The sequence below is a fragment of the Dromiciops gliroides genome, chromosome 3 (assembly GCF_019393635.1).
Source record: "Dromiciops gliroides isolate mDroGli1 chromosome 3, mDroGli1.pri, whole genome shotgun sequence".
Classification (NCBI taxonomy): Eukaryota; Metazoa; Chordata; class Mammalia; order Microbiotheria; family Microbiotheriidae; genus Dromiciops; species Dromiciops gliroides.
Window position 1 is genome coordinate 491,755,287 of NC_057863.1, and position 26,812 is coordinate 491,782,098.

Sequence of the window (26,812 nt, forward strand, 5' to 3'; positions counted from 1 at the left end):
AACATTAGTCTATTTGCTGTTCTACAAACAAAACACCCTATCTCTCAGTTCCAGGAATTTCATCTAGCTGTCCCTTGTGCATGGGATGTTCTCCTTTGTCATTTCTACCAATTGGCTTTCTAAGCTTCTTTTAGATTCCAAATAAAATTCCATGTTAGGGGCCTGGGGTACCTCAGAAGTTTTCTGGGGGGAACTCAGGGAACCTTCTTGAGAAGTGTGAGAAAAGAATGGGGGTTTGGGACTTCCAGAGGCCCCCGCTAGAGGGCCTAACCCAGAGAGCCTTGCCTGACCTTTCTTGAGGCCAGCCCAGTCAGGAGAATTTCAAAGGAAATGTAGAATGACCTTGCTGACTACCTACAGGAAGCTACCTCATTACAAACCACACCTACCTGAAAACTTTTCCCCTCAGAGGGTTTGCCCTCTGTACTCTGACATCAGCATATATTGCTCATGGACCACCCTCAAGTCCAGTGAACCTATAGATTTGAATGATGCTAGCCAATTAGCTTTAAGCAGTGTATAAAGGCCACCTTTGCTCCTGACCACAGCAAGCATCTGCTCTGACTCACTCTTTTGGCTTGGAATGCTCAAGGGGGCAGGAGGCATATAATTCTGAGCAATGCTCTCTCTCTTTACTAATATTTAATATGCTTTAATGCCCCAAACTGGTGCAGTAGCCTCTAATTTCTAAGTAGCTACATATTAAAACCCCAGCTAATTTTCCCTAAAACTTGGTACAGTAATAGGGCAGTCCCATATAATTTTATTCACCACAGAAGCTAAACCAAAGGACAGATACAGACACATCTAAAGAAGTGTCTACCCACTTTTATGATAAATAAAATAAAATGAATGTTAAAAAAAGAAGAAGAATTGTCTCCCCCACCCCTTGGGGAGATAATCCTATTAGGCATGGTTGCTGCCTGAGTGGTGCCAAGGCGACAGAGATAACTTCAGAAGTCCCCTCATTCAAAGCTTCACTTGAGCTTTCCTCACCTCCAAAGGGAACTTTCCAATGTCAGGTGGTGATACCTCACCGGACTTCTCTGAGCCCACCCCCAATAAGGGCTCAGGTGATCACCCCATCTATGATCTATAAAACCTATGGCCTTTCTCCTGTTCAGGGAGATAGGTATATCAGAGAACCAAGACTCTGCCATGCCATCTCCCCATGAGAAAAGTCTAAGAACTCCTCTCTTAGTTTCCTTTCTATAGTGCCTAAACAAAATATTATTTTATTCTAGTTGGATTTGTAAGGACCCCCATACCACCCATTTCCCTGTGACATACGGGAAGCCTTTTCTTTCTTTCTTTTTTTTTTGTTGCCTTCTTTTTTTTAAAAAAAGTAATTATTTTTTTTCTGTTATATGTAAAGATAGTTCTCAACTTTTGTTTATACAAGCTTTCCAATTTCAGATTTTTCTCCCTCCCTCCCCTCCTCCCCCCTCCCCTAGACAGCAGGTAATCTGATATAGGTTTTATATATATATATATATATATATATATATACACACACACACACACACACACACACACACATAATAACATTAATCCTATTTCTGCATTAGTCATGTTATAGGAGAAAAAAATCAGAGCAATGATGAAAAACCTCAAAATAGAAAAAAAGCAACAGCATCAAAAACAAAAAAAATAGTATGGTACATTCAGCATCTATACTCCGCAGTTCTTTTTTTTTTTTCCCTGGATTTGGAGATCCTCTTCCATCACAAGTTCCCTGGAACTCTTCTGTGCCATTGCATTGGTGAGAAGAATATAGTCTGTCACAGTAGATCAACACTCAATGTTGATGATACTGTGTACAATGTTCTTCTGGTTCTGCTCATCTCACTCATCATCAGTCCACACAAGACCCTCCAGGTTTCTCTGAACTCCTCCTGCTCATCATTTCTTACAGCACAATAGTATTCCATTGTATTCATATACCACAACTTGTCCAGCCATTCCCCAATTGATGGGCATCCCCTCAACTTCCAATTCCTTGCCACCACGTAAAGAGCAGCTATAAATATTTTTGTACATGTGAGTTCCTTTCCCCTTTCCATGATTTCTTTGGGAAAAAGACCCAAAAGTGGTATTGCTGGGTCAAAGGGTATGCACAGCTTTATCGCCCTTTGGGCATAATTCCAAATTGCTCTCCAGAATGGTTGGATCAGTTCACAGCTCCACCAACAATGGATTAGTGTTCCAAATTTCCCACAGCTTCTCCAACATTTATTATTTTCCTTTTTTGTCATTTTAGCCAATCTGATAGGTGTCAGGTGGTACCTCAGAGTTGTTTTAATTTGCATCTCTCTAACTAATAGTGATTTAGAGCATTTTTTCATATGGGAATAGATAGCTTTGGTTTCTTCATTAGAAAACTGCCTGTTCATATCCTTTGACCATTTCTCAATTGGGGAATGACTTGGATTCTTATAAATTTTATTTAGTTCCCTACATATTTTAGAGATGAGGCCTTTATCAGAAGTACAGGCCACAAAAATTGTTTCCCAGTTTTCTGCCTCCCTTCTAATTTTGGATGCATTGCTTCTGTTTGTACAAAAATTTTTTAATTTAATGTAATCAAAATCATCCATTTTGCATTTTATAATATACTCTATCTCTTGTTTGGTCATAAACTGTTTTCCTTTCCAAAGATCTGATAGGTAGACTATCATGAAGCCTTTTCAACCCCTCTTAACTCTAGTGCTTTCCTTCTTTTGATTTTTCCCCTATATGTCCTATATGTAGTATGTTAGTACATATTTGCTTGCTTGTTGTCTGCTCCATTATTATTTTTTTTTTTTGGTAGGGCAATGAGGTGCAATTAAGTGACTTGCCCAGGGTCACACAGCTAGTAAGGGTCAAGTGTCTGAGGCCAGATTTGAACTCAGGTCTTCCTGAATCCAGAGCCAGTGCTTTATCCACTGTACCACCTAGCTGCCCCCAGAGGGTACATCTTTTGCTTTTTTTTTGTATCCCCGGTGCTTAGCATAGGCCTAAGTTATTGTAGGTGCTGGATAAACATTTATTGACTACTGTCCTAGGAAGCTTACATCCTATACCAACTTTTAGGGCTTGGATAATCCTTTGAGGAGAATAGCTCTTGTCTGGGACAAACTTGTACTGTGGGAACTCTCTTATGCAGGGAGCCTAGAAAGGAAGTGTGTGTGTATGTGTGTGTGTGTGTGTGTGTGTGTGTGTTTATAAGAAAAGGAAGGTTGAGTGTTTTGACTGCAATCTATAACCTATATCAAATTTCTTGCCTTCTCAATGAGGGGGGAGGGAAGAAGAGAATTTGGAACTCAAAATTTAAAAAAAATGAATGTTAAAAATTGCTTTTACATATAATTGGGAAAAAATAAAATATTAAACTTTTTTTAAAGAAGGTTGTCAGAAAAAGAATGGGTAATAGAAGGCAGGGCCATACTTAGAGGCAAGCAGAGAATGCAATTGCCTTCATTATGATAAAAGGAACTGCATTTCTTTCAAACAAACAAAATCCCTCCCTCAGTCATTGCCCAGTAGATGAAAAGCCATTATTAGCAATTCATTACTTTGAGTTGAATTCATTACTTTAGAGTTAATGTCTCTCTTCAATTTTTCAAATGTAAATGCAACTGGTTCAGGTTAAATAAATGGTGATTTCATCAGTTCCCATGGATTCAATTATCATCTCTATGCTGGTAATTCTCAAATCTACTTATCTAACCTCTCTGCTAACCTCCAGTCTTGCATCTCCAACTGCTCATTGGACTTCTCAAGCTGGATATCCTATAGACATCTTAAATTCAAAATGTCCCAAACTAAACTCATTATCTTTTCCCTTAAATGTTCCCTACTTCTAAATTTCCCTTTTACTGTGGAGAGCACCATCATCTTCCCAGACTCCCAGGTTCATAATCTTGACCTCATCTTCAACTGAGCACTTTCTCTCACCTTTCCCCTCCTCCCATATTCAATATATTGCCAGGTCCTGTTGGTTTTACCTTTGTAACATTTCTCTTTTCTAACACTACCACTACCCTGGTATGTCTTCATCACCTCAAGCCTAGACTATTACAATAGCTTGCTGTTTGGTTTATCTGCCACAAGTCTCTCCCCACTCCAGTCTGTTGTCAAAGGAAGATTCCTAAAGTATAGCTCCTGACCTGCCCCTTTCCCACCTCAATAAATTCCAAAGGTTCTTTATGACCTCAGGGATCAAATATAAAATCCCCCCCCCCTTTTTTTTGGCTGGGCAATAAGGATTTAGTAACTTGCCCAGGGTCACACAGCTAGTAAGTGTCAAGTACCTGAGGCCAGATTTGAACTCAGGTCCTCCTGAATCCAGGGCTGGTGCTTTATCCACTGTGCCACCTAGCTGCCCCCAAATATAAAATCCTTTGTTTGATACTCATAACCTGGCTACTTCCTATCTTTCCAGTCTTCTTATCCATAGCACCACCACTACCCTCTGTCTGACATATAAACCCTATGATACAGTGACACTGACCTCCCTGCTATTCCTCAGATAAGACAACACTCTACCTCTTAATTCTGACCATATTTACCAGTTGCCCCCATGCCTGAAATGTGTCCCCCTCCTCATGTTAATCTCCTGCCATTCTTCAGTTCTTAACTAAAATCCCATATTTCATGGAAAATCTTTCCTGACACTTCTTAATTCTAGTGCCTTACTTCTTTTGATTAGTTTTTATTTACCCTATCAGGCAGCTAGGTAGAGTGCAGAGCCTAGAGTCAGGAAGATCTCAGTTCAAATCATGCCTCAGACAATTTATTTAGCTGTATAGCCCTAGGCAAGTCACTTTGTTGAGGGAACTTGAAACCTGGTTCAGGGGGCTAGCTCACCTAAAAAGTTGCAGGCTCATAGCAAATTTTGTAAAAATAAAAATGATTTATTAGGAGAGAGGGAATATATGCCTGGGAGACAGAGTCACTATGGAGACTGCCTCAATGAGTAAGAAAAGAACTGGCTACTTTACATGTTTACAGACAAAGAAAGCTGTCAAAACAACTGGGAGGGGATGCAAAGCAACTGGGAGGAGCAAAACAATTGGGAAGGGAAACAAGTGGGAAGGAGTGCCTGGAGTGTCAATAGCACCTATCCATATCAATTTATCATCTTTGTTCCTTGCAGACCAGAGTCTTTGTGCTCAGCCATACCACATTCCTAAAGTGGGAGGCAGAGCTGTTTTTCCCTTGGAAAAGTTGAAAGATTCTTTGGCGTTAGGGTCTCTGGGTTTCTTGGAGTCCTGCACCACACTACAACTTAACTCTATTTGGCTCAATTTCCTCATCTATAAAATGAGCTGGAGAAAGAAATGGCAAATCATTCCAGTATCTTTGCCAAGAAAACCCCACCCAAATGGGGGAGGGAGGGGGGGGGAAGAGTTAGGCATAACTGAAACAACTAGACAACAATTTATCTCATCTGTAACTTGTTTGTACATGGTTGTTTGCTTGTTTGTTCCCTCATCAGACCATAAGCCCAGTCAGTTAACAAACATTTGGCACTATGTGCCAAGCACTTGGCTACTCAGCTACTCTTAATACAGTGAAGAATCTAGACATTCTCTGCACCATTCACCACCAACAGAACAAATAGAGAAATGTTCTAAGTGTGGCAGTTCTGAGATACCATAGTAGACTGTGAGAATATTATTATCAGGGGGGATCTCTGCCAAGAGAGCATGAGACCACCCTCAACCAATCAGCTGGAAGCAGTGTGGAAGGGAGTTTGTTTTGTCAGTTGGTGGTTGGAACCTCTTGGTGGTGGTGATGGTAGAAGAAGAAGTAAGGTTGAACTCTGATTTCTCCTCGAGGATAAATAGGTTTTCCTATTCTTTCAGAGACATTCATTCTCTAATATATTTTAATAAATATTTAATGCCTAAACTGTTGTCCTATCTAGCTTTCCCCACACTGAGGACAGGTAAGGCGACTACACACATTTAGTTTTACCTGTCACAAGATTGAGGTGAACATAAATCCTAAAGCATTTTCCTTACCACAAGTGGTTCTCCTTGAGAGGAGACACTCTGACTAGAATCTGAGTCTGGGTAAATCTAGGGAAGAAATCTTACAAACTTGTTCATTTAACCCTAAATTCTAAAGCACTCTCTAGTGTGGACAAGGATCTTGTCAATAGCCCCCTGGATATCCTTAAAAATCCCTCAGCCAAGTCATGTATCTTGCCACCCTGGGGAAAACAAAGCAAACAAAAACTCTGTCCTGAGACCCTCTTTTCCTAATTGGTGACCCCCTTCCTCAGGACCAGTACTTCAGGAAAAACCTCACTCCTTACTAGACTCAGTCTCTGTGCTTCTCTCCCTTTTCCTTGTCTGCTGCCTTGTCTCCAAGCAGTGACCTTTCTCCTTCACTCTTTGTAATTTCCTTATAGTGTTATCATCTCATCATTAAAATGTAAGCTTCTCCAGGGTAGAGACTGTCTTGCTTTTTGTTTCGTATCCCCAGAGTTTAGTACAATGTCTGACACCTAGTAAGTGTTTAATAAATGCTTTTATCTCTCTATCTATCTTGTCTGCCTAGTAATGTCCCATCAGACTTCATCCCCACTGATGCCTTCGGAACAGACACCATAAATTAGTGCCGCTCTGCAACCCCATTTACCAGCCCTGGGGACAGGGGCATGTGACAGTGATTAAATGCCAGCATTGACATTTCTTAGGTTGCCAAGCTTAGTTGACTTTTTAGAAGTTGAGTTACATCAATTTACTAAAGTAGTTAATGCTCTGTCACTAGCAGCAGTTTTTTGTCCTTTGAATAACCCTCTCCTCCTCTCCCCAGTCAAATTGAAGTCTTTGAATAGTCATTGTCGTTCCCAGAACTAGGAAGCCTCTTGCAGGAACTCATCTGTGATCCCCACTCCACCATAGGCTGAAGCATCCCACCTCCTGGCATTTTATTCATTTTCTTAGGCCTGTGATTTTCCATTACTATCTATCAGTGTGGGGATTGGTTCCAGTTCTATACTAGGAACCAATCTAAACACAACACCAGGGGTAGTGGACCACAGGAATAAAGCATAGGGAAGAATAGCTATATTGAGTAGACCACACAGATCTGGTGAAATGGTCTTTAAAAATGAGGTGGGAAATTGACAAAAAGCAAGAATGTAGAGAAAGGGAGCCAGACATTCAAGAGGCAAAGGGTTTGTGTTTGTAAATGAAACAAAAATCAATGCCTAAAAATAAGAGGGCACTTAGATGAGTTAGAGAGGATGCTATATCCGGATTTTCCTTTCAAACACCAGACAAGAACCTGCTATAATAGGGCATAATTGAAAAAAGAAGTTGGTTGAGAATTCTAACTCTGCCATTTACTATGTGACCTTCATCAGGTCATGTCCCTTCTATGAGTCTCAATTTCTTCATCTGTAAAAGATGGTGCTGTTCTACAACCTACCTCATGGGGCTGCAGTGAAAAGCAAATGAGAAAGTGTCTGTAAAGTCCCATCAGATCTACAACAGAAAGCAACTTGAATGAGCAACTAGTCCGAACTCACATTTTATGAGATGTAGAGATATTCAGTAACTTGCACAAAAGTCTCTCACATAGTAAGTAGCTTAGCAGGGATCCAGATTTAGGTCCCACAACTGCCACTTCAGCACCCTTTCCTTGACACCAAATTGCCTTTGTAAACTTGAAGGCTACAGAGAAGTGAGCTATTAACATGGCTCTACTGTATAATTCCTAATGCATACTGTAGCATGAAGAATGAGATAAAGCACCAGAAAGAATTCCAAATGATGAGACTTAAGAGGTTAAGCATGTAGAAGTCTGAGAGAGTTTGTGATTTCTTCCTTGGATATGTTTAAGAAAAAAAATGTACCTCCAGTTCTGGATTGATGAGGCTAGATACTGCCAGAAAGCCCAGAAATGGACTAGAAGATTCCCTAGACCAATCAGACTGAAGAGTTTGAGGAAGCCCTTAATGGCCTTCCTTATCAAAGATTGAATACTGACCAGAATGGATACCAGGCTCTTCCTTTCTGGATGAGTTGGAATATCTATGGAAACAGTGTCATGGAAAGAATGTTGGCTTTGGCACCAGGAGAAATCTGAGTTGGAATCTTGCCACTGACATTTACTCTTTGTGTAACCACGGGCTAATCATTTAACATTATGAAGTTCCATTTCCTCATCTGTAAAATGAGACTCATACTTCTAGTACTTATCTCCCAGGAAAGTTATAAGGATCAAACAAGATAACGTAATAATAGCTAGCATTGAGATAGCACTATAAGGTCTGAAAAGCACTTTATATGCATTACCTCATTTATCTTCACAACAACTCTGTGAGGTAAATGTCATTATCATCCCCATTTTACAGATGAGGAAACAGAAGCTAGGAGAGATTAAGTGACTTGCCTAGGGTCATACAGCTAATAGATATCTAAAGCAAGATTCAAATTAAGGTCTTCTTTACTCTACACTATTATTGTACCACCTAGCTAACTAGAACCTTTATATAATCAAAATCCTCATAAATGCTAGTTACTTTTAATTTTTTTTAACTTTAATGCTTCAATGGAAGTATTTGAAACAAAGAAAAATTATTTGAACAGGTGGAAAATAGGACACAAAAGTATCAATCTATTGCCTCTTTTCCTAATAGGTAGGAAGGGGAACCAGTGTTAGGAAATGGTTCCTTCTGGAGAAAGGACAAGGAAGGGAAAAATTTCTAAGGAACAGACTTAAAACACTTAACTAAAAGTAAATGATAGGCATAGGACCATGATACGATTTATAGGGTTCAGAGCCACCTAGTCCAGATTTCTCACTTTATAGATAAATAACTGAAGACCAAAGAAAGGGAATGACTTGTCCAAGGAAAAACTCACCACTTAAACCTTATGGTCTGAACACTGCATAACTGTCCCCTACTGTCCTCCCTTTTTAAAAGTTCTTCCCTTTTCAAATGGAAGAAGGTCAGAACAAATAGAGCTCTGGTCTGGGTTCAAACTTAGGCAAGTCACTTAAGTACTAAGGAGTTGTCCGAGTCAGTAAGTCAGTCAGTCAGTCAAAGAGAGAAGTGATAGTGGAAGTGGTAATGGGGGAGAAAAAATGGTCTAACTCTCTGACCTTGACCAATGAGTTGAGAGCAATGAGTGAAAATTCAGCCAGTGCTGGGCAAGGCAGCCATGGAGTCTGTGACATCTGGGGTGGGAGGTGTTGGGGGTGGTGGTGGGGGACTAAGAATCAGTTGGAAAGAATGGGAAAGGAAAAGATTTAAGATGAAAGCAAATTTGTTGCATGTGGAGTAAATATTCCAGAGGGCACAGTGGATGGGGTAGGTAGCTTTGGAGTGGGACATTGGAGGGAGGGAACTGTAGAGAATGGGATTAAGAAATTGATCAGTGGGGGAATGGAGGATGTGGCTTGAATAATGACCCTATGGAGGCTCATAATCCTGGGATTGGGAAGGGCATCACCAAAGGGGACTTAGTTAATCATTAAGGGGAAAATGTAGAAAGATTTTTTATGTCAATAGGTCACAGCTTCAGTGTGGAATCCTTCCAGAGCCTTGGGAAGTTCAGGTGATGGAGCAAGAACTTGGAGCAGAAGGAATGATGATACTCTATTTTCCCCAAGTCAGCAGATAGGGCTAGAAATTTAATGGAATGGTGAACTCTTCCCTCACTTCAGCAGTGGGAGACTATCATGATGGAGTGATGCTTCTCTTCTTTTTTTTTTTTTTTGCGGGGCAATGGGGGTTAAGTGACTTGCCCGGGGTCACACAGCTAGTGTCAAGTGTCTGAGGCCGGATTTGAACTCTGGTACTCCTGAATCCAGGGCCAGTGCTTTATCCACTGCGCCACCTAGCTGCCCCTGATGCTTCTCTTCTTCCCACAGGTGGCTAGAGACCAGGCAGGAGAGATGAATGAGACACATAGAGGTTAATTATTTAAGGCTTGGAAAAGGGTTCTGTGTATTCAAATGAAGTTCCAGTATTGAGGAGAACACAGGTACTGAGGATAACACAGGTACTTCTTCCCAACCCTTTTAATAAAAAGTTTAATTTAACCTTACCTCTAGTGATTCCTTTTGGGGTGAGAAAAGAGATTCTGATGCTGAACCTGAATTTTTGGCTTGGGGTATGCATGTGTGCATACACACACACATTATATATACAAACATATATGTGGATATGTGTGTATGTTTGTATACATATGTAGCTACATGTGTATGTATATGTGTGTATATTGCTATCTATCTATCAACTGTGGAGTTTGGGGTTTCCCTGATTTACCAATAATTACTGGGTCTGGGAACTTAGCTAGTGATAATTGTTCTTCTAAGTGTCCAGGGTCTAATTCTTGACAGATGCCCAATGGCAAAAATTTGGCCCTTGAACATGACAAGAAAAATTAGCATGACCTAGAAAGGAGTGGCAATGTGGAATTGGATTAAAATCTCTCAAGAAGTAAGTGTTTCTTCTCTGAGGCTGATAAATCTCTAGCCAGTGCCAGGAGTGACAGCTTCATCTAACTATGTCACTCAAACATCCTAGCATTTTGATGCCATCAAGCCCTGGGTGGGGTTAGGGAAAGCTTTCTGCTTTCCTGTAGATGGTAGAGAGTTGACTTCAGCTCACACAGGGCTTAAGCTGAATAATTAACTTGGTAAGCAACCTAGAATGCGTGACCTAGTCTATGTGCCTGGCAGCTCTGAAAATAAGAAGTGAGATTTCTTCAGAGGGTCAGCAGGACCATTGTATTGGAAGGACAGACTCAGACTGAAATATTATTGCAAGATAGTTGAGAACAGACCAAAGAAAGGGGAAGGTAGGCATGCTGCAATGGAAAGAGAGCTACATTTGGCATTAGGGTACATGGGTTAGAATATCTGTTTGGCTGCTTATTACCCAGGTCAAGTCAATCCTTCCTCATCAGGATTTACTCTTTTCATCTATAAAGTGAGATGGTTGGAAAAGTGAGCTCTCAGTTTTATTCTAGTTCTAATTCTATCATTCCATGATAAATTTGCACCAAACCTCTGAATATTCTAAGGCTTTGCTTATGACAAGCAACACTAGGAATGGTGTATCCAAGGTAAGCAATTATACTTTAACTCCATGGGGACTGAACTTGGGAAGAAAATGGACCTAAAAATGTAGTCTGAAGGATTTAGGTTGAAATTAAATTGAACCACTCTCATTCATTCATTCACAATTTCTGAAGAGGGTGATTAGATGTTGGAACACTGATGCAGTGAAGATAATAGAATCTTTCCCTCCGGTATGGCTTTTATAGTTCATGAATCTAGAACTAACAGAAAACTTAGAGGTCATCTGGTCCAACCCTCTTATTTTATAGATGAGGAAACTGAGGACCAAAGAACTTAGGTGACTTGCCTAAAGTAAGTGTCAGTGCTGGGATTTGAACTCAAATCATGTGATTTAAATTTTGAGACTTTTCCCAATGTGTCTAAAGATTTGTTTTTGTGGTATTACTTTTCTTTGTAGCCCTAAACCCTTATACAGTATCTGCCACATTGAGTGTATTTAATAAATACTTGATGTTTGATTGATTACCAAATACAATGAGGTGCAGAGAGGTTCAACACCATGATTACATGACAGTAAATGACAGAGCTGGTAACAACATTAAGTCCTATGAGTGCAAATCCAGTGCTGCTTCCATTAAATGATACCAGAATCAGTGGTATGCTAGTAAATGTTTAATAACCAACTTTCTGAATGTATTCAGGGCACACTTCTGTTCAAAACCACTTTCTTAAGTCTATATAGTCAACTAATAAATAATATAATAAATCAAATTTTAAAATCAAGCCCTGATTTGCAACAGTTGCCAATTTCCTAGGGATAATTGCTCACACTGAAGATTTAACAATTAGCTTATGAGCCAGCTCCAGAACATCCCTAGATAGACCCAATGGAGCAGGTAGACTTTTAGGGGGAGGCCCTGAGACTAAAAACAGACTGAAGCCTCTGCTCAAGACAAGCTAAACCAGAATTCTTCTGCAACCTTTTTTTCTAAGCCACCCCTACATTGGGATTGTAGTGGCCTAGTTATGGTTCATAGTTTCTTTCTCTGGCTTAAGCTTTAAGCCCTTACTCAGAATTTCTGAGACTCCAATCACACCAGGTCATCCAATACGTAATTATTGTTCTCTCTGCCCAATAAAATATTTATACAACCTCTAACCTCTTATGGGAGATACATAGATAAGGAATACTGACATACTCCATTTTTGCTTGTTTATGATGTGTGGAAAATGGAGACATCTAGGCAGAAAAATAAAATAAAAGAAAGTTGGAAGGGATGTTGGAGCTTATCAAGTGCAACCTTCCACACAACTCTCTATCTGCTGCTACCTTTTGGCCCCCTGTGACAACATTTGGCTCCTGTGGGCTACTGACTAGTAGTTCATTCCCTCTGATATTAGCACCAGTTTACCTTGAATATATCTTGTGTGTGTGTGTGTATATATATATATATATATATATATATATATATATATATATATATATATATATATATATATATATATATATATATATATATATACATACACATACATATATATATATATATATACATACACATATATATATATATATATATATATATATACATACATACATATATATAGTTATTTGCATGTCATCCCCCCCTCCTTAGACTATGAGTTCCTTAAGGAGAGAGACTGGTTTTTTGCCTTTATTTTCCTGGCACTTAGTACAATGCTTGGCACATTAAAGGGTGTAATAAATACATGTTGATTTATTGATTCATGCCAGGAATGTTATCTCCTCATATCCCAGGGTCACACAGCTAGTAAGTGTCAAGTGTCTGAGGCTGGATTTGAACTCAGGTCCTTCTGAATCCAGGGCTGGTGCTTTATCCACTACATCACTTAGCTGCCCGCACTTTGGTAAATCTTTAACTTCATAGGCATCTCCTTCCACCAAGTCAGTTGGCAACGACTTCTCATATCTCAGGCAATTCTTATACACATCCCCCACCAAAATCTCCATGCTAGAGGTCATCCTTTTGTTCTTTTCAGAATACCAATGTACCATTGAAGTTGTCTCTCTTTAACGTACCATTAATGTAGGCTCTCATTCCCACTGGCCTACTTCCTTTCTGATCATATATGTCCTTCAGAATATCTTCTATATACTTCTTGGGTGCCTGTCCTCACCAGTGGAACAAAATGGCCACTAACTTTTGAAATACCCCTTGCATGTATACCCAGGAGATGGAATTCAATCAGAAAAGGTGTCAGTCAATCTTATGTCCCTATCAGAGAATCAGCTGGGAAATACAGTTCAGAGATGGAGGACGGGGTAGCAGTAGAAGATATGGAGTGTCTTATAGCAGTAAGTAGCAGTAATGTCAGCAAGATGGGTCAGGATCCCAGGGAGGTCCAATCCTAGGGGAAAAGAGAATGGGCAGGCTACTGAGAGGTAGATGCAAACAGTCCCTATGGGCTCAGAATGTCAGTGAGTATGACAGACAGGTAGAGCTGCTCATCTGACAGGCTAGGATTGCTGGTTTATGGGTCACTCCCCCTGCCCTTCTATGGGGCTCATGAGTGCAAAGCTGTGCATGATGTTGCATTGCACAATCCTTGGTAAATTCTTTAGCCTACCTATACCTACCATGCACCTATTTATTGTGTTTTGGTGTGTTTATAATTTTGATTCTTCAAAGATGAAGATCTGTGATTTGCAGCCATATAGCATCTCTGGGAAAATAGCGCATTAAAGAAATGGGTTTTTGAAGCAGCTAGCAGCTTGGGATCATTAAGAGCACAATCAACAGTCACTCAGCAAATATTTATTGAGCATTTCCTATGGTAAGCCACTTCATTTTTAGGAGGAGGGAATCTCAAAAGATGGATTTACTTTTAAGTCCATGTCCCATTGGTGTCTCTGTCTGTCTGTCTGTCTGTCTGTGTTGAAGGGAATGCTTGTGTCCTTTTTATTTTTGGCTTTATAGAAACTAGAATATATGAGGTGAGGCAGTGTAGTTCCCATAACAGATGCTTGTCTCCCCAGTTCTCCAATTAGTTGATTGGTTTATTTCCTGGGTGTGACAGGACTGGATTATATTGTTGTTGTTGTTGTTGAATTGTTTTCAGTCCTGCCCTCTTGGGGGTTTTCTTGCCAAAGATACTTAAATGGTTTTCCATTTCCTTCTCCAGCTCATTTTATAGATGAGGAAATTGAGGCAAACAGGGTTAAGTGACTTGCCCAGGGTCACACAGCTAGAAAATGTCTGAGAATAGATTTGAACTCAGAAAGATGAATCTTCCTGACTCCAGGTCTGGCATTCTATCCAGTGCAGCACCTAAAATGCTTAAAAACAGCACATTTTCCCAAATGAAGTCCAATTTGCTCTCTTTCCTTCTATTTAATTTTGACTACAACTTACTGTCCATCATTCTTTAATCCTATTTCAAATATACACACTGGCTGAATGACTCAATGCACATAATATGCAAAAAGTATTTATAATCTGTTTGGCATTGTTTAGACATTTTACTGATTTTTGTCCATTGTGACATTATCTAAGCAAGGCCTGTGGCTCCCAAAAGCGTACTAAACAAAATCCAAGCCTCAGGGCCTTCCATAATAAGTTGCCCTGCTATCTTTTCTTCCTGGCTTCATATTGTCCCTTCCCTGCACCCCATTCCCAAGACCAGAGGTGTCAAACACACTGCCCATGGGCTACATGAGTTTCACTACACTCCCTGGTGTGAGTGAACCAGATTAAAATGTAATTGGGAAATATTTAACAAAATAAATAAAAATACAATAAAACATAGATAATATCACATTTTTAACTTAAGTCAAGGGATCTTTACTTACAGTTTAGTGACCCACATTTCTATTTGTGTTTAAAGTCACTGTCCTTGGCCAGAGCTTCTTAGCTTGGGGTCTGTGAACTTTATTTTATAAGAAACATTTTGATAACGAAATTTCAATATAATTAGTTTCCCTTGTAATCCTGTGTATTTTCTTTTGTGTATTTAACAGCATGATTCTGAGAAGGGGGACCTACGCTTACCCAGACAGCCCAGGAGTCTACAGCACAGAAGAAATGGAGAATCCCAGCTCTAGACAAACCAAACTAATGTCTTCCCCTCATCCCACCTCCTGTTCTCACCTAGCTCTGTGATGGCGCTCCTGGCTCATGGAATGTATCCTTCTGCCTCCTTACCCATTACAGCCTTTTCTCTAAGCTAGTAACAACAGCTTGCTTTGATGGGAGTTTTAAGGTTTGCAAAATGCTGTACACATTAAATCCTCACAACAACCTTGGGAGTCAAGTGTTAGTTTTTGTTTCTCTGACACCTGACACCGTCAATGCTTGGCATACAGGAGGCAATTAATAAATGCTTAGTGATTGGTTTGCTATTCCCATTTTACAGATAAGGAACTGAGGTTCTGAGAGGAAGTTACTTTCCTAGGGTTACATGGCTAGTGAATGTAAGAGGTGACTTTTGAACCCAGACCTTCCTGACTGAGAGAGTCCCTAGTTCTATCCATCAGGAGTTTCTCTCTCTCTGTCTCTATCTGTCTGTCTCTGTCTCTGTCTCTCTGTCTGTGACTATGTCTTTCTGTCTCTCTGTCTCTCTGTCTCTGTCTCTCTCTCTGACTCTAATCCTTTGGTTCTTCAGTCAGTCAATTGATCAACATTCATCTATTAATTGCTTCCCATGGACCAAACACTATATTCAGCACTGAGTGAGCTAGTTCTTGCCATCATGGAGTTTATATTCCAAAGGAGAGAATACAACAGGTTCACAGACAAGTAAATACAGGTTACATACAAACAAAGTGATTGAGGGTGGTTGAGAACTATATATCAGGGGAAATCAAAGTCTCTTGAACTGAGCCTTAAAAGGAGCTAGAGATATTCTAAGAGGTGGAGGGTGGGAAGGAGAGCTTTGGGGCAAGGGGGTTTTACAAATGAATGGCAATAGAGGATGGAATGCTGGGTAGAGGGGCCAGCATACAGGCTAATGTGCCTAGGTTATAGAGTGCATGAAGGAGTATAAATATGCAGTTAGGCTTAAAATATAGATTTTGATTATATAATCTTCAAGGTCCCTTCCAGACATAAAAGTCCATGATTGTTTTTATACTTGGCATCTAGTCTAAAATACTAGTTATGCTGTTCCTGCTCTTGATTAGTTTCCGTGAAGCCTGGTTGTCGTGGTCTTTGGAGAGTGAAATATTGGAAATGGGAATTCCATTGTAGGTTGAAGATCTCTGGTGTGTAGGGTGAGGCAGGGGTGTTTTTTAGTGAAGATACTACTTGAACAGAAGCTGCCAGCAAAGGGTATGCAAACTATAGCCCCTCTAAATCTCGAGTTTGGCAAATGGCTCCATTCCACTCGCTTTTCATAATGCTACTTAAGAGAGGCAGCCGTTTCTTAGCACGAGAACAGAGCTCACAGAACAATGCAAATAAGGCAGAGATACCGCTGACATGGAAAGAATAACAATATTATCCTAACGGCTCCGAAATAAAATACAATTACGGGAGGAAATTTACCCTGAAATCATATTCATCGGCTTTACTGAGAAGCCTTTCACCCTTCTTGGCAACTGCTATTGTGTTTCTGGGGATGTATTCTCCCTCTGGAGAGCCTGATGTATGGTGTCCAAAGCTTGGCCTTTCCTTTCTCTGCCCAGAGTGGAGGTCTGTTATGTTCTTAGCACCTTGTCTCTGCTTTTTCTTCTAAAACCTTTTCCTCTGCCCTCAGAGAATAGTTCAATAGGAAAAAAGTCATCTTGCTTCCTGTCCTGCCTATATCAGGGTCATTAGGGGCAGAGGGTGCTGATATGCAATCTCCAACCTCCCATCAGTTATATTCATTTTCCTTTGGGAGGGGGAGGGGTGAGTCCATCATGACCTGGGATATAAATGCATATAGGATAATCGGGGCCTGCCTGGGTGACCTTTCATCTTTTAGGGGAAATGATTCTCACAACCTGGGAAAGACCTACCCTCTGGTGGAAAGGAATGAACTCCATTCATACAAAATTCAGAGAACCAAAACTCACAATGGGATCAGAGTCCTTACCTCAGCCCTTCTTTTCAAGGGAAGATTTTTCTGTTTGAGACCAGGAAGTAGAAACCTGGTTTCTCACCTCCATATCTTAGCACAAGCTGTCCCCTATTCCTGGAATACCTCCCCTCCTCACTTCTGCCTAGAATACCTATCTTTTTCTTTCTTTCTTTCTTTCTTTCTTTCTTTCTTTCTTTCTTTCTTTCTTTCTTTCTTTCTTTCTTTCTTTCTTTCTTTCTTTCTTTCTTTCTTTCTTTCTTTCTTTTTTTGGTGAGGCAATTGGGGTTAAGTGACTTGCCCAGGGTCACACAGCTAGTAAGTGTTTAGTGTCTGATTCTGGATTTGAACTCAGGTCCTCCTGAATCCAAGGCCAGTGCTCTATCTACTGTGCCACCTAGCTGCCCTATTCTTTCTTTCTTTCTTTCTTTCTTTCTTTCTTTCTTTCTTTCTTTCTTTCTTTCTTTCTTTCTTTCTTTCTTTCTTTCTTTCCTTCCTTCCTTCCTTCCTTCCTTCCTTCCTTCCTTCCTTCCTTCCTTCCTTCCTTCCTTCCTTCCTTCCTTCCTTCCTTCCTTCCTTCCTTCCTTCCTTCTTTCTTTTTTTGGTGGAATACCTATCTTTTTCAAAGCAGAGCACAAGGAAAAGCCAGACAGCTTTTCCTGAGGTCTCCAGTTATCAGTCCTCTCTACTCTGTGTATATGTTATACATTCCCCCACCTTTTACCCTGCACTAAGTAGAATATAAGTTCACTGAGGGCAGGTTCTGCAAAGCCTGCAGCTTTTTTTTCCTTTTTAAATTTCTGTATATCCAGCTTCTAATCTTTTAATAGTGCATGCTAAATTAAGTTAAATTTACTTTGGTAGTCATCCATCTCCCTGGGGCCAATAAAGTATCTTTAGGCATGGTAAACTGATTCTTTGCAAGGCTTCCTGAGATCATCTGAAGTTATTTCCTGCCTTCTTTGATGCTTTTTACCACCAAGGGCTGCTAGATTTCTATATTCTATCTTATCCCCCAAACCTATGCACACAATCCCTCTTTCCTCTTATCCTTGGTTATTTTGGGCCTTTCAGTGTTTTCTGAAATCATAATCTTCTAATCCCTTTAATTACCCTTGTTTTGAATTCTCTCCCTTGTCTAACAGCTTTTCCCTTACTAGTGTTTCCCTGATCAAAAAGAGCTGGTACAGATGTGGGCTGAAAGAAGGATGGGCATGGACTCATGACATTTCTATAGTGGTTGACGTGTAAGAGATCTCAGGCTGTAATTTTCTATGATTGGGGGTTAGGTGGGGAGAGGTGATGACACATCCAATATGCTACCCTTAGAGAAGGAAACAGAGATAAGAGGATTTCCCCTAACAACTAGATTCACTCAATCAACTCCTATTGAAGAATCTGGTCTGTTTTAGTCCCCCCTCTATATAACCTCTAAGCATTATGTATCCAGCAGCAGGGTAGGGCAGCATCATTGGTGTACAATATCCCATCTCTCTCTGTCCTCCACAGGCTGAGCTCTCCAAACCAACTGTCTTACTATTAGCTGAGATTCCAGATGAGCAGGTGTGACAGGTGATTGGGGTGAGTGCATAAAGCTTATCCGACATGTGGTGGGCTGTTTCCACTGGCTTAGAGAAAGTTTGCTGCTGTTTCTTCCACACTGTTCCTATACAGCTGTTTATGAGCTCTTGCATTCCATCCCAGGTCAGGGATGGCACATTAGTATGGGTGGCATTCTCTAAGGTGAGCCTGCTGTGCAATGCCCTCTGGGATGCTGCCAAGCTGGAAGGCTTTCTCCAATCATGAGTCATCATCATTATCATTAATTAACTACATCATATATGGCAATTAGTGACTTGGAGAGCTGGCCACTGGATGAGAGTATTAACTTGAATCTCTCCATGAGGGAGATAAATGAGCAGGAAGCTTGAGCAAGGCAGGTAACAGCTAAGTGGCAGAGTTAATGACCTGAATAAAGCAACCTGGATGAGGGATGATGGCCCATCCCAGTTCTCAACTTTTTGCCAAGACATTCTGAGGAGATTCTCCTGGTCTAGATTGAGGCCATGAGTAATGAATACAAGGTTCTAGTGGCTGCTACTATTAGCCCACTTCTCTCTCCAGCTTCTGGGCAGAGTCCCTGACAGAAATCAACCAGTAGTTTCTGCCCTGGTACTTTCCTGACTCTGAAGAGACAGCACCAGCATAGATGAGTGCTCATGTCCTGGTTTTTGGCAAATTCTGTCTGATTCATAATCACCCGTCCCTGCTCCAATCCCACAATCTTGTCCTGCACGTTACCTCAGCTATATCCTGCTTCTCACCATTACCCTTGAGTATTCCACTTCTATTATCAAAAACTCTGACGTTCCTCGAATTGACCATATCCAACTTCTAATCATTCTATCTCTCATTATGCCTTACCTCTCCTAAACCTATTCTTCCCCCTCATTGTGACCGGAGTTTTTTCTTCTCTTTTCTTTATTAAAAAAAAAAAAAACTTTCTCATCATCTCTAACTCTCTTCTCCTCTTCTCAAATATTTTATAATATAGTGGCCTTTCTCCTTGCCAAGGCTAACCTTTCCACATATTTGCCTAACCTTATCCCACTTGTCTTCACCAGAGAGTGACTTCTTCAATTATCCTCACTCTCTTAAAACTTTACTCTTTCCTACTCTACTAGTTCCTCTTCTGCTGCCTTCAAACATGCCTCGGTCTCTCCCATTGTTTAAAAACCTTTCACTAGAACATCTTCTTAAGCTATTATGGCATACCTCTCCTCCTTTTCTCAGGCAAACTCCTCTAAAAAGCTGATTACCTGGACTCTACTTCTTCTCTTCTCAATCCTCAACTCTTTGCAAATCTGGTTTTCAATTTCCTCACTGAACTGAAACTGTTCTCTCCAAAGTTAACAACGACATCTTAATTGCCAGATCTGATGGCCTTTTCATAGTCCTCATTCTTTCTTGACTCCTCTATCGCATCTGCCACTGTTGGCCACACTCTCATTCTGATTAATACTCTCTCCTCTCAAGGTTTTCATGACACTTCTATCTCCTGGTTCTGTCTGATTGCTCCTTCTCAGTCTCTTTTGCTTGCTGGCTCATTGTCTATATCATGACCTATAACTGTGAGTGTATCCCAAGATTCTGTCCTAGGCCCTCTTCTTTCCTTCTTCTAATTTATACTTTCTCTCTTGGGAACCTTAATCAGTTCCTATCAGTTTAACTATGATCTCCAGGGATTTAACACACATACAAATACATACATATACACATACATATATGTGTGTATACATATACATGCATAGATACATATATGTATGTATACATAATCTCCTTCAGTATTGTGATATCAATTACCTATTGGGCATTTCAAAGTGGATGTCCCAAGGTATCTCAAATGCAATATATTCAATAGAACTCATCATTTCCCCCTAGCCAACTCACCCCTAAGTGAAGCTTCCATATTTCTACAGAGGATACCACTATTCTTTCAGTTTTATGGGTCTGTCACCTTGTCACTCTCCCTTATCCCACAAATACATTTAGTTGCCAAATCTATCCATTTCTGCCCTTAAAACATGTCTTGAATCAGATCTCTTCTCTCTTCTCACATAGTCAACACATTAGCTTCAGCCCTCATCACCATTTGCCTGGACTATTACAATATTTATTTGTTTATTTCCCTGCCTCAAGTATTTCCTTACTTCAATCCATCCTCCACACAAAGGCCAAATTTATTTTCCTTATGGTGTTACTCCCCTACTCAATAAACTCCAGTGGCTCCTTATTACCTCTATGATAAAGTATTAAATCCTTTGCTAAGGGCTACTAGAAGCCTTTGCAACCTTGTCTCAATATAACTTTCCAGACTCATAATGCATATTACTCTACTTCCTGGATTTTATTATCTTCTCTCTATTATTCCTACACTGTATCCCATCATCTGTTTCTATACCCTTGTCCTGGCCATTTGACATATCTGAAATGTCCTCCCTCTTTACCTCCAGGAGCAATTAGGTGGTTCAGGGGATAGAACACTGGGGTTGGAAAGAGGAAGGCTCATCCTTGTGAGTTCAAATCTACCTTCAGGCACTTACTATCAGTCCCTCATTTAACAGATGAGAGCCACTTGCCCTTATTACACAGGTAGCACCTTGGAGAGTGGAGAGTTGAACCTGGATGCTCTGATTCCACATTCAATGTTCTTTACAAAATACCACACAGAAGAATGTCCTGTTTGGAAACAGATATATGAGATGAGACAAGTGGACTAGAGGAGGTGGCATCTAGTGAAGAGCAACCAATCTTATTTGTTTATGTCTTTTGTCACTTGCGCTCACTGCATGAGGTTAATTGGGTTCTTCTAGTAAAGATGGCCTAAGGATCTAGCTATTGATATAGGTTGTGGTTCTTACCAGGCTACATCAGAACACATTTCCTTTCTTGCATGGCTCTAACAATAACTAGTTAGGCAAGTTAAAAAACCTCCCTCTGCCTGTTTCTTTATCTGTAAAATGAGGTTAGACTACATGATAGGTGAGGTCCTTTTCTTGTCTAACATCCTGAATCTGTATATCTGCATGTATAATCAGTAATATTGATTTTATGGGTTGGTGCCTAACAGAGAACCATTCATAAAGTTCTTAATAAATTACACTTGAATTGAATTGGGAGTAATGTCTTTCCCTCTCCCAAAATAAAGGAGAATCCAAAATTTTCTCTATCCTACCTGCTTGAGATGGTGTCTTAAATATCTTCTTAATCAATAAACAATTAAGCACTTACTATGTGCCAGACATTAGGCACTAGGGATATAAATATAAAAATGAGAAATCCTTGCTTTCAAGTAATTTACATTACATGTGTGGGATCTCGCACATACCTCAAAGTGGTAGACAAGGAGGGGAGCTTTCATTTAGGTCAGGGCTAGCAAACGATGGCCTAATAGCCAAATCTAACTCAGTATCTGTTTTTGTATGGTCTATAAAGTAAGAATAGTTTTTACATTTTTAAATAAAAATTTTAAATTAAATAAAATTAATTAAATAGGATTAATTAAATAAACTAAATAAAATTTAAAATGTAAAGATGATTCTTAGCTTTCAGATATATAAAAACAGACAACAGGACAGATTTGACCCTATGGCCATCATCTATTAACTCCTGGCTTAGGATGTTACAGAGATTATGAGCAAAACTATAGAATAGTAAATTGTCCTCCCTTTTCCATTAGAAATAGTAATATTGAGTTAAATATCATTCCTTGCTTGCTTTCTTTCAGAAAAAAGAAGAGGTTGAGGCATGCACAAGTACTAGGGAAGGCAGATGGCAAGATGTCTGTTCTGGTTGGGCCTTTTGTCTGCATGAATGGCTAGACAAAATCATGATCTGCACATCTGGGGCTGGGGTGACTCTGACCCATGAGAAGCCATTTCTTTAAAGTTTCCAATAGGTCTCTGATAAGATTAAAATATGAATAGCAGCTCCCAGTTATACCACCGTTACCCTTCAATTGATAACCCCACTGAGAGAGAACTGGATCCTGAGGGAAGAAGAAATAGAACTGGTCCATTTTGAAGGGGGGGGATTAAGAAATTAGAATGACCCAAGGGCACTGATAAGAGAGAGAAAGCTTAGGTGGGGAACAACCCACAGATGTCCTAGTATTCATTTCCATACAGGCAGGTGTGTGATGGTAAATGTTTAACAACTGGCTCTCTGAGAAAAAATATATGTGAACTACGACATACTTTACAATTCAATCTGCATTATTAATATTTTCTCTTATCACTTCTTAACTCTAGACAATCAACAAAACAATTTCAGACCCTGATTTGTAATAATTTACTGAATTCTGAGGTATAAATCTTCACACTGAAAATTAACTAATGGTTCTTACCAGTTGGAGCTGGCTGCAGCATACCTGCTGTTACAGGTGATGCTCTATGTTGAGTCCTCAATTTCCTCCTTAACTCTATTTCGACATAATCCACAATGTACTAGACATTGCCTGCTAGACATCCCCTTTGTCATCTGTAGCATGTCCAAAATAGGACAAACTGTCTCATATCCTCTAAACATCCATTTCTATTAAGGGTATCACCACGTTCCTGGTCACCCAGATTTATAACCTCAGAGTCATCCTCAATTCTTCCTTCTCCTTCACCCACCACATCTAATTAGTCGCCAAGTCTTATCCACCTTACTTCCACAACATATTTCTCATTTATCCTCTTCTCTCCACTTAACACAAATACTGGCCTGGGTCAGGCCCTTCAGCATAGACCACCTAAGCTAGACTTCTTTACCATCTTCCCTGCTTCCACCAAGCTACAATATGTCCCCCACACCTGACAAAATAATCTTCCTAAGGCACAGATCTGTCCCTATCACTCCCTTGCTCAAAAACCTTGAGTGGCTCCCTTTGACTTATACAATAAAATCCAAAGTACTCAGTATGACATTTAATACCCTGCACAATCTGCCTTCATCCTATCTTTCTGGCCTAATTTCATACTATTCTCCTTCATAAAGTCTACATGGACTATTAGCTCTTCTCAAACTCAACCCTCTCTTAGCCGTCCTCTTTTTAGGATTGTATATCTTTCTTATATCTAACTTTCAGAATACCTATCTTTCTTTAAGGCTCCATATAGCTGACACCACTTCCATGAAGACTTCACTGATTTCCTATACCATCCATATTATTAGTACTCATTTTTATCCTCAATTTTTCTTATGCCTTTAAATGCCAACTCTGATTATCCAGCCTGGTACTTCCAGTGTCAAGTCATGGCTTTTTGACTATACATAGAATCATTAACTAAGATCACAGGCTTATAGATTTAGAGCTAGAAGGGACCTGTGCTTTTGGCCATCTCAGGTCCCAAGATGTCTGATTACAGTTCTAGGCAATGGTACAGCACACAGATCAGCCTGGGCCATCATAGGCAGACTGAATAACCTAGAGTAAATAACTTTACTTCTCTAGGGCTCAGTTTCCCCACCTGAAAAATAAAGAAGGGATTGGATCAGATGTTGTCTAAGATCCTTTCCAAAACTTGCTTGTGTTCCCTTAGCTGCAAAATGAGGAGAGAAATACTTGAACCACTGAAACTGTGTGATTGTGAGGATAAAAGGCAGAATACCTTAAACTGTTATACAAATATATGTTTTTCTTACACATTCAGCCCTAATGGGGATGAGAAATGTAGAATTCACTGTGTCCACTGTCAAGCAGCTTCTATGATGCTTTTGTATACCATTGAATGTCTAGCATTTCTGCTAGCCTAGTAGTATTCTGGATACTTAATAACTATGCGTTGAATCAAAGTTGGGGTGACTATGAAATGGTCTTTTACCATGGCTCCCTCATTTCCATAATACATTGATTTAATTCATGCTTTGAATAGAACACAGTCCCAGAATATAAATTAGACTGGAATGAAAGAGTGAGTGAGTGGATGGATAAATGGATGGATGGATGGATGAATGAATGAATGAATGAATGAATTCTTTTTTTGTTGTTTTTTTTGGGGGGGGTTTGTGGGGCAATGAGAGTTAGGTGACTTGCCCAGGGTCACACAGCTAGTTAAGTGTCAAGTGTCTGAGGTTGGATTTGAATTCAGGTCCTCCTGAATCCAGGGCTGGTGCTTTATCCACTGATCCACCTAGCTGCCCCAAATAAATGAATTCTCCAGGCTATTTTGTAATCATGGTAATAGTTTTCTTTACACAGTGCTATTTATGGTTTACAAGTTATTATAGCTTAACTTTATGGTCTTGCTCCTCTCTTCCACCCCTTTGGAGAGGATGGATTTTTGGAATACAATAGCTGCTCCTGCTATCATCCATAATTAAAAAAAAATCATTTCACAAGGTGTCTTCCTGCTCAAGCACGAGCCCACATCCCACCCGCCTGACCGCTCTCCCTGGCATTTCATTATTTCATCGTTCTTTCCCTTGTCAAAAGGAAACTGATTTGGCCGGCACACTACAGTGAACATTGAAGGCACTAAAGTTGCTGCAGCCACACACTTGTCTTAACATTTTAAGAAATTGAAAGGGAAAGTTTAAAACCTCATTAGTTTAAAACAGCCAGTGATAGATCTGGCAACAAGATGCAGTTTCTTCTTTCCTCCTATTGCCTTCCCCCACCCTTTCCTTGCCCCACCCCTCCACAAGCTGCCCAAGCCACAGCTCTGGAGCATCGATATGAACACATCATCACTGCTTGAATGATGACAGATCCTCCAGAGTCCTACCATTGGAAAGAAAATGAACATGTGGCTTCTGGGAGTCAGCAAACCTGGGTTCTAATCTGTTTGACATTTAAATCCTTTCTCAACCTGGCTCTAATCTTCCTTTCCTTATAAGACCCAATCCAGCCTCATCACATATTACTCCCCTTCCCAAATGCTATGATCCAGCCAAACTGGCCATCTTCCCATTCTTCACATGATCCCCCAGTGTCTGTATGCACTCTCTCTTCACCTCTGTCCCTTAGAGAATCTCTAGTTTCCTTCAAAGTTCAGTTGAAGTACAGCCTCTGACATGAAGTCCCTCCTGACTTTCCCAGCTTCTGTGGCTCTCCCCTCAAAAATTATAATGTTTTTATATTGTTTATATTATATTGTTTTTATTTTTTATACTCATATGTTTGTATTATCTCCCTGGTTAGAATGTCAGTCTATCAATCAGTAAATCAATCAATCAATCAACCAAGATTTATTAAGCACCAGGCACTGTAATAAATGCTGGGGCTACAAAAGAGACAAAAGATAGTCCTTGCCTCTAAGGAGTTTACAATCTAATGGGGGAGACAATGTGAAAACTAATATATATATATATATATATATATATATATATATATATATATATATATATAAAATACAAGACAACAGAATAGAATAGACTAAAAAAATAGAAATACACACACACACACAAAGCAAACTAAATATAGGAAAAGAAGGAAATAACAGAAGGAAGTCACTGGAAATTAGAAGGATTGGAAAAAGCTTCTTGTAGAAAGTGGGATTTTAGTTGGGACTTAAAAGAAGTCAAGGACATCAACAGTCAGAGGGGAGGAGAGGGACTGTTCCAGGCATGGGCAATAGCCAAAGGGAATGCCTGGAGCTGAGAGATGGGGTCTCTTTTTCAGGAAGCCAGTGTCATTGGATCAAAGAGAATGTGACGGCTAGTGAGGTATAAGAAGACTAGAAAGGTATAGGGGAGGACTAAATTATGAGGAGCTTTCAATACTAAACAGAAGATCTTGTCTGCTTTTGGGGACAATAAGGAGCCAGTAGAAGGGAGGCAGATGTGACAGGATCAGATCTATGCTTTAAGGAAATCACTTTAATGGCCGCATAGATGCTGGATTGGAGTAGGGAAGAGACTTGGGGCAGGCAGACCCACCAGCAGGTATTGAAATAGTCTAGGTATGAGGTGAGGAGAGCACCAGTGGTGGCAATGTCAGGGGAGAGAAGGGGGTGTATTTGAGAGATGTTGCAGAGGTGAAATTGACAAGCCTTGGCAACAACTTGGATATGGGGGTGAGAGATAATGAGGAGCTGTGAGCCTGAGGGACTGGGAGGATGGTGTTTCCTTCCTCAGTAACTATAGGGAAAGTGGGGTTAACTGAGGACAGAATATTTCATTTTTACTTTGTATTCCCATCACCTAGCACCAACACATAGTTGGTAGTAAATCAATGCTTTACAATCGATTGATT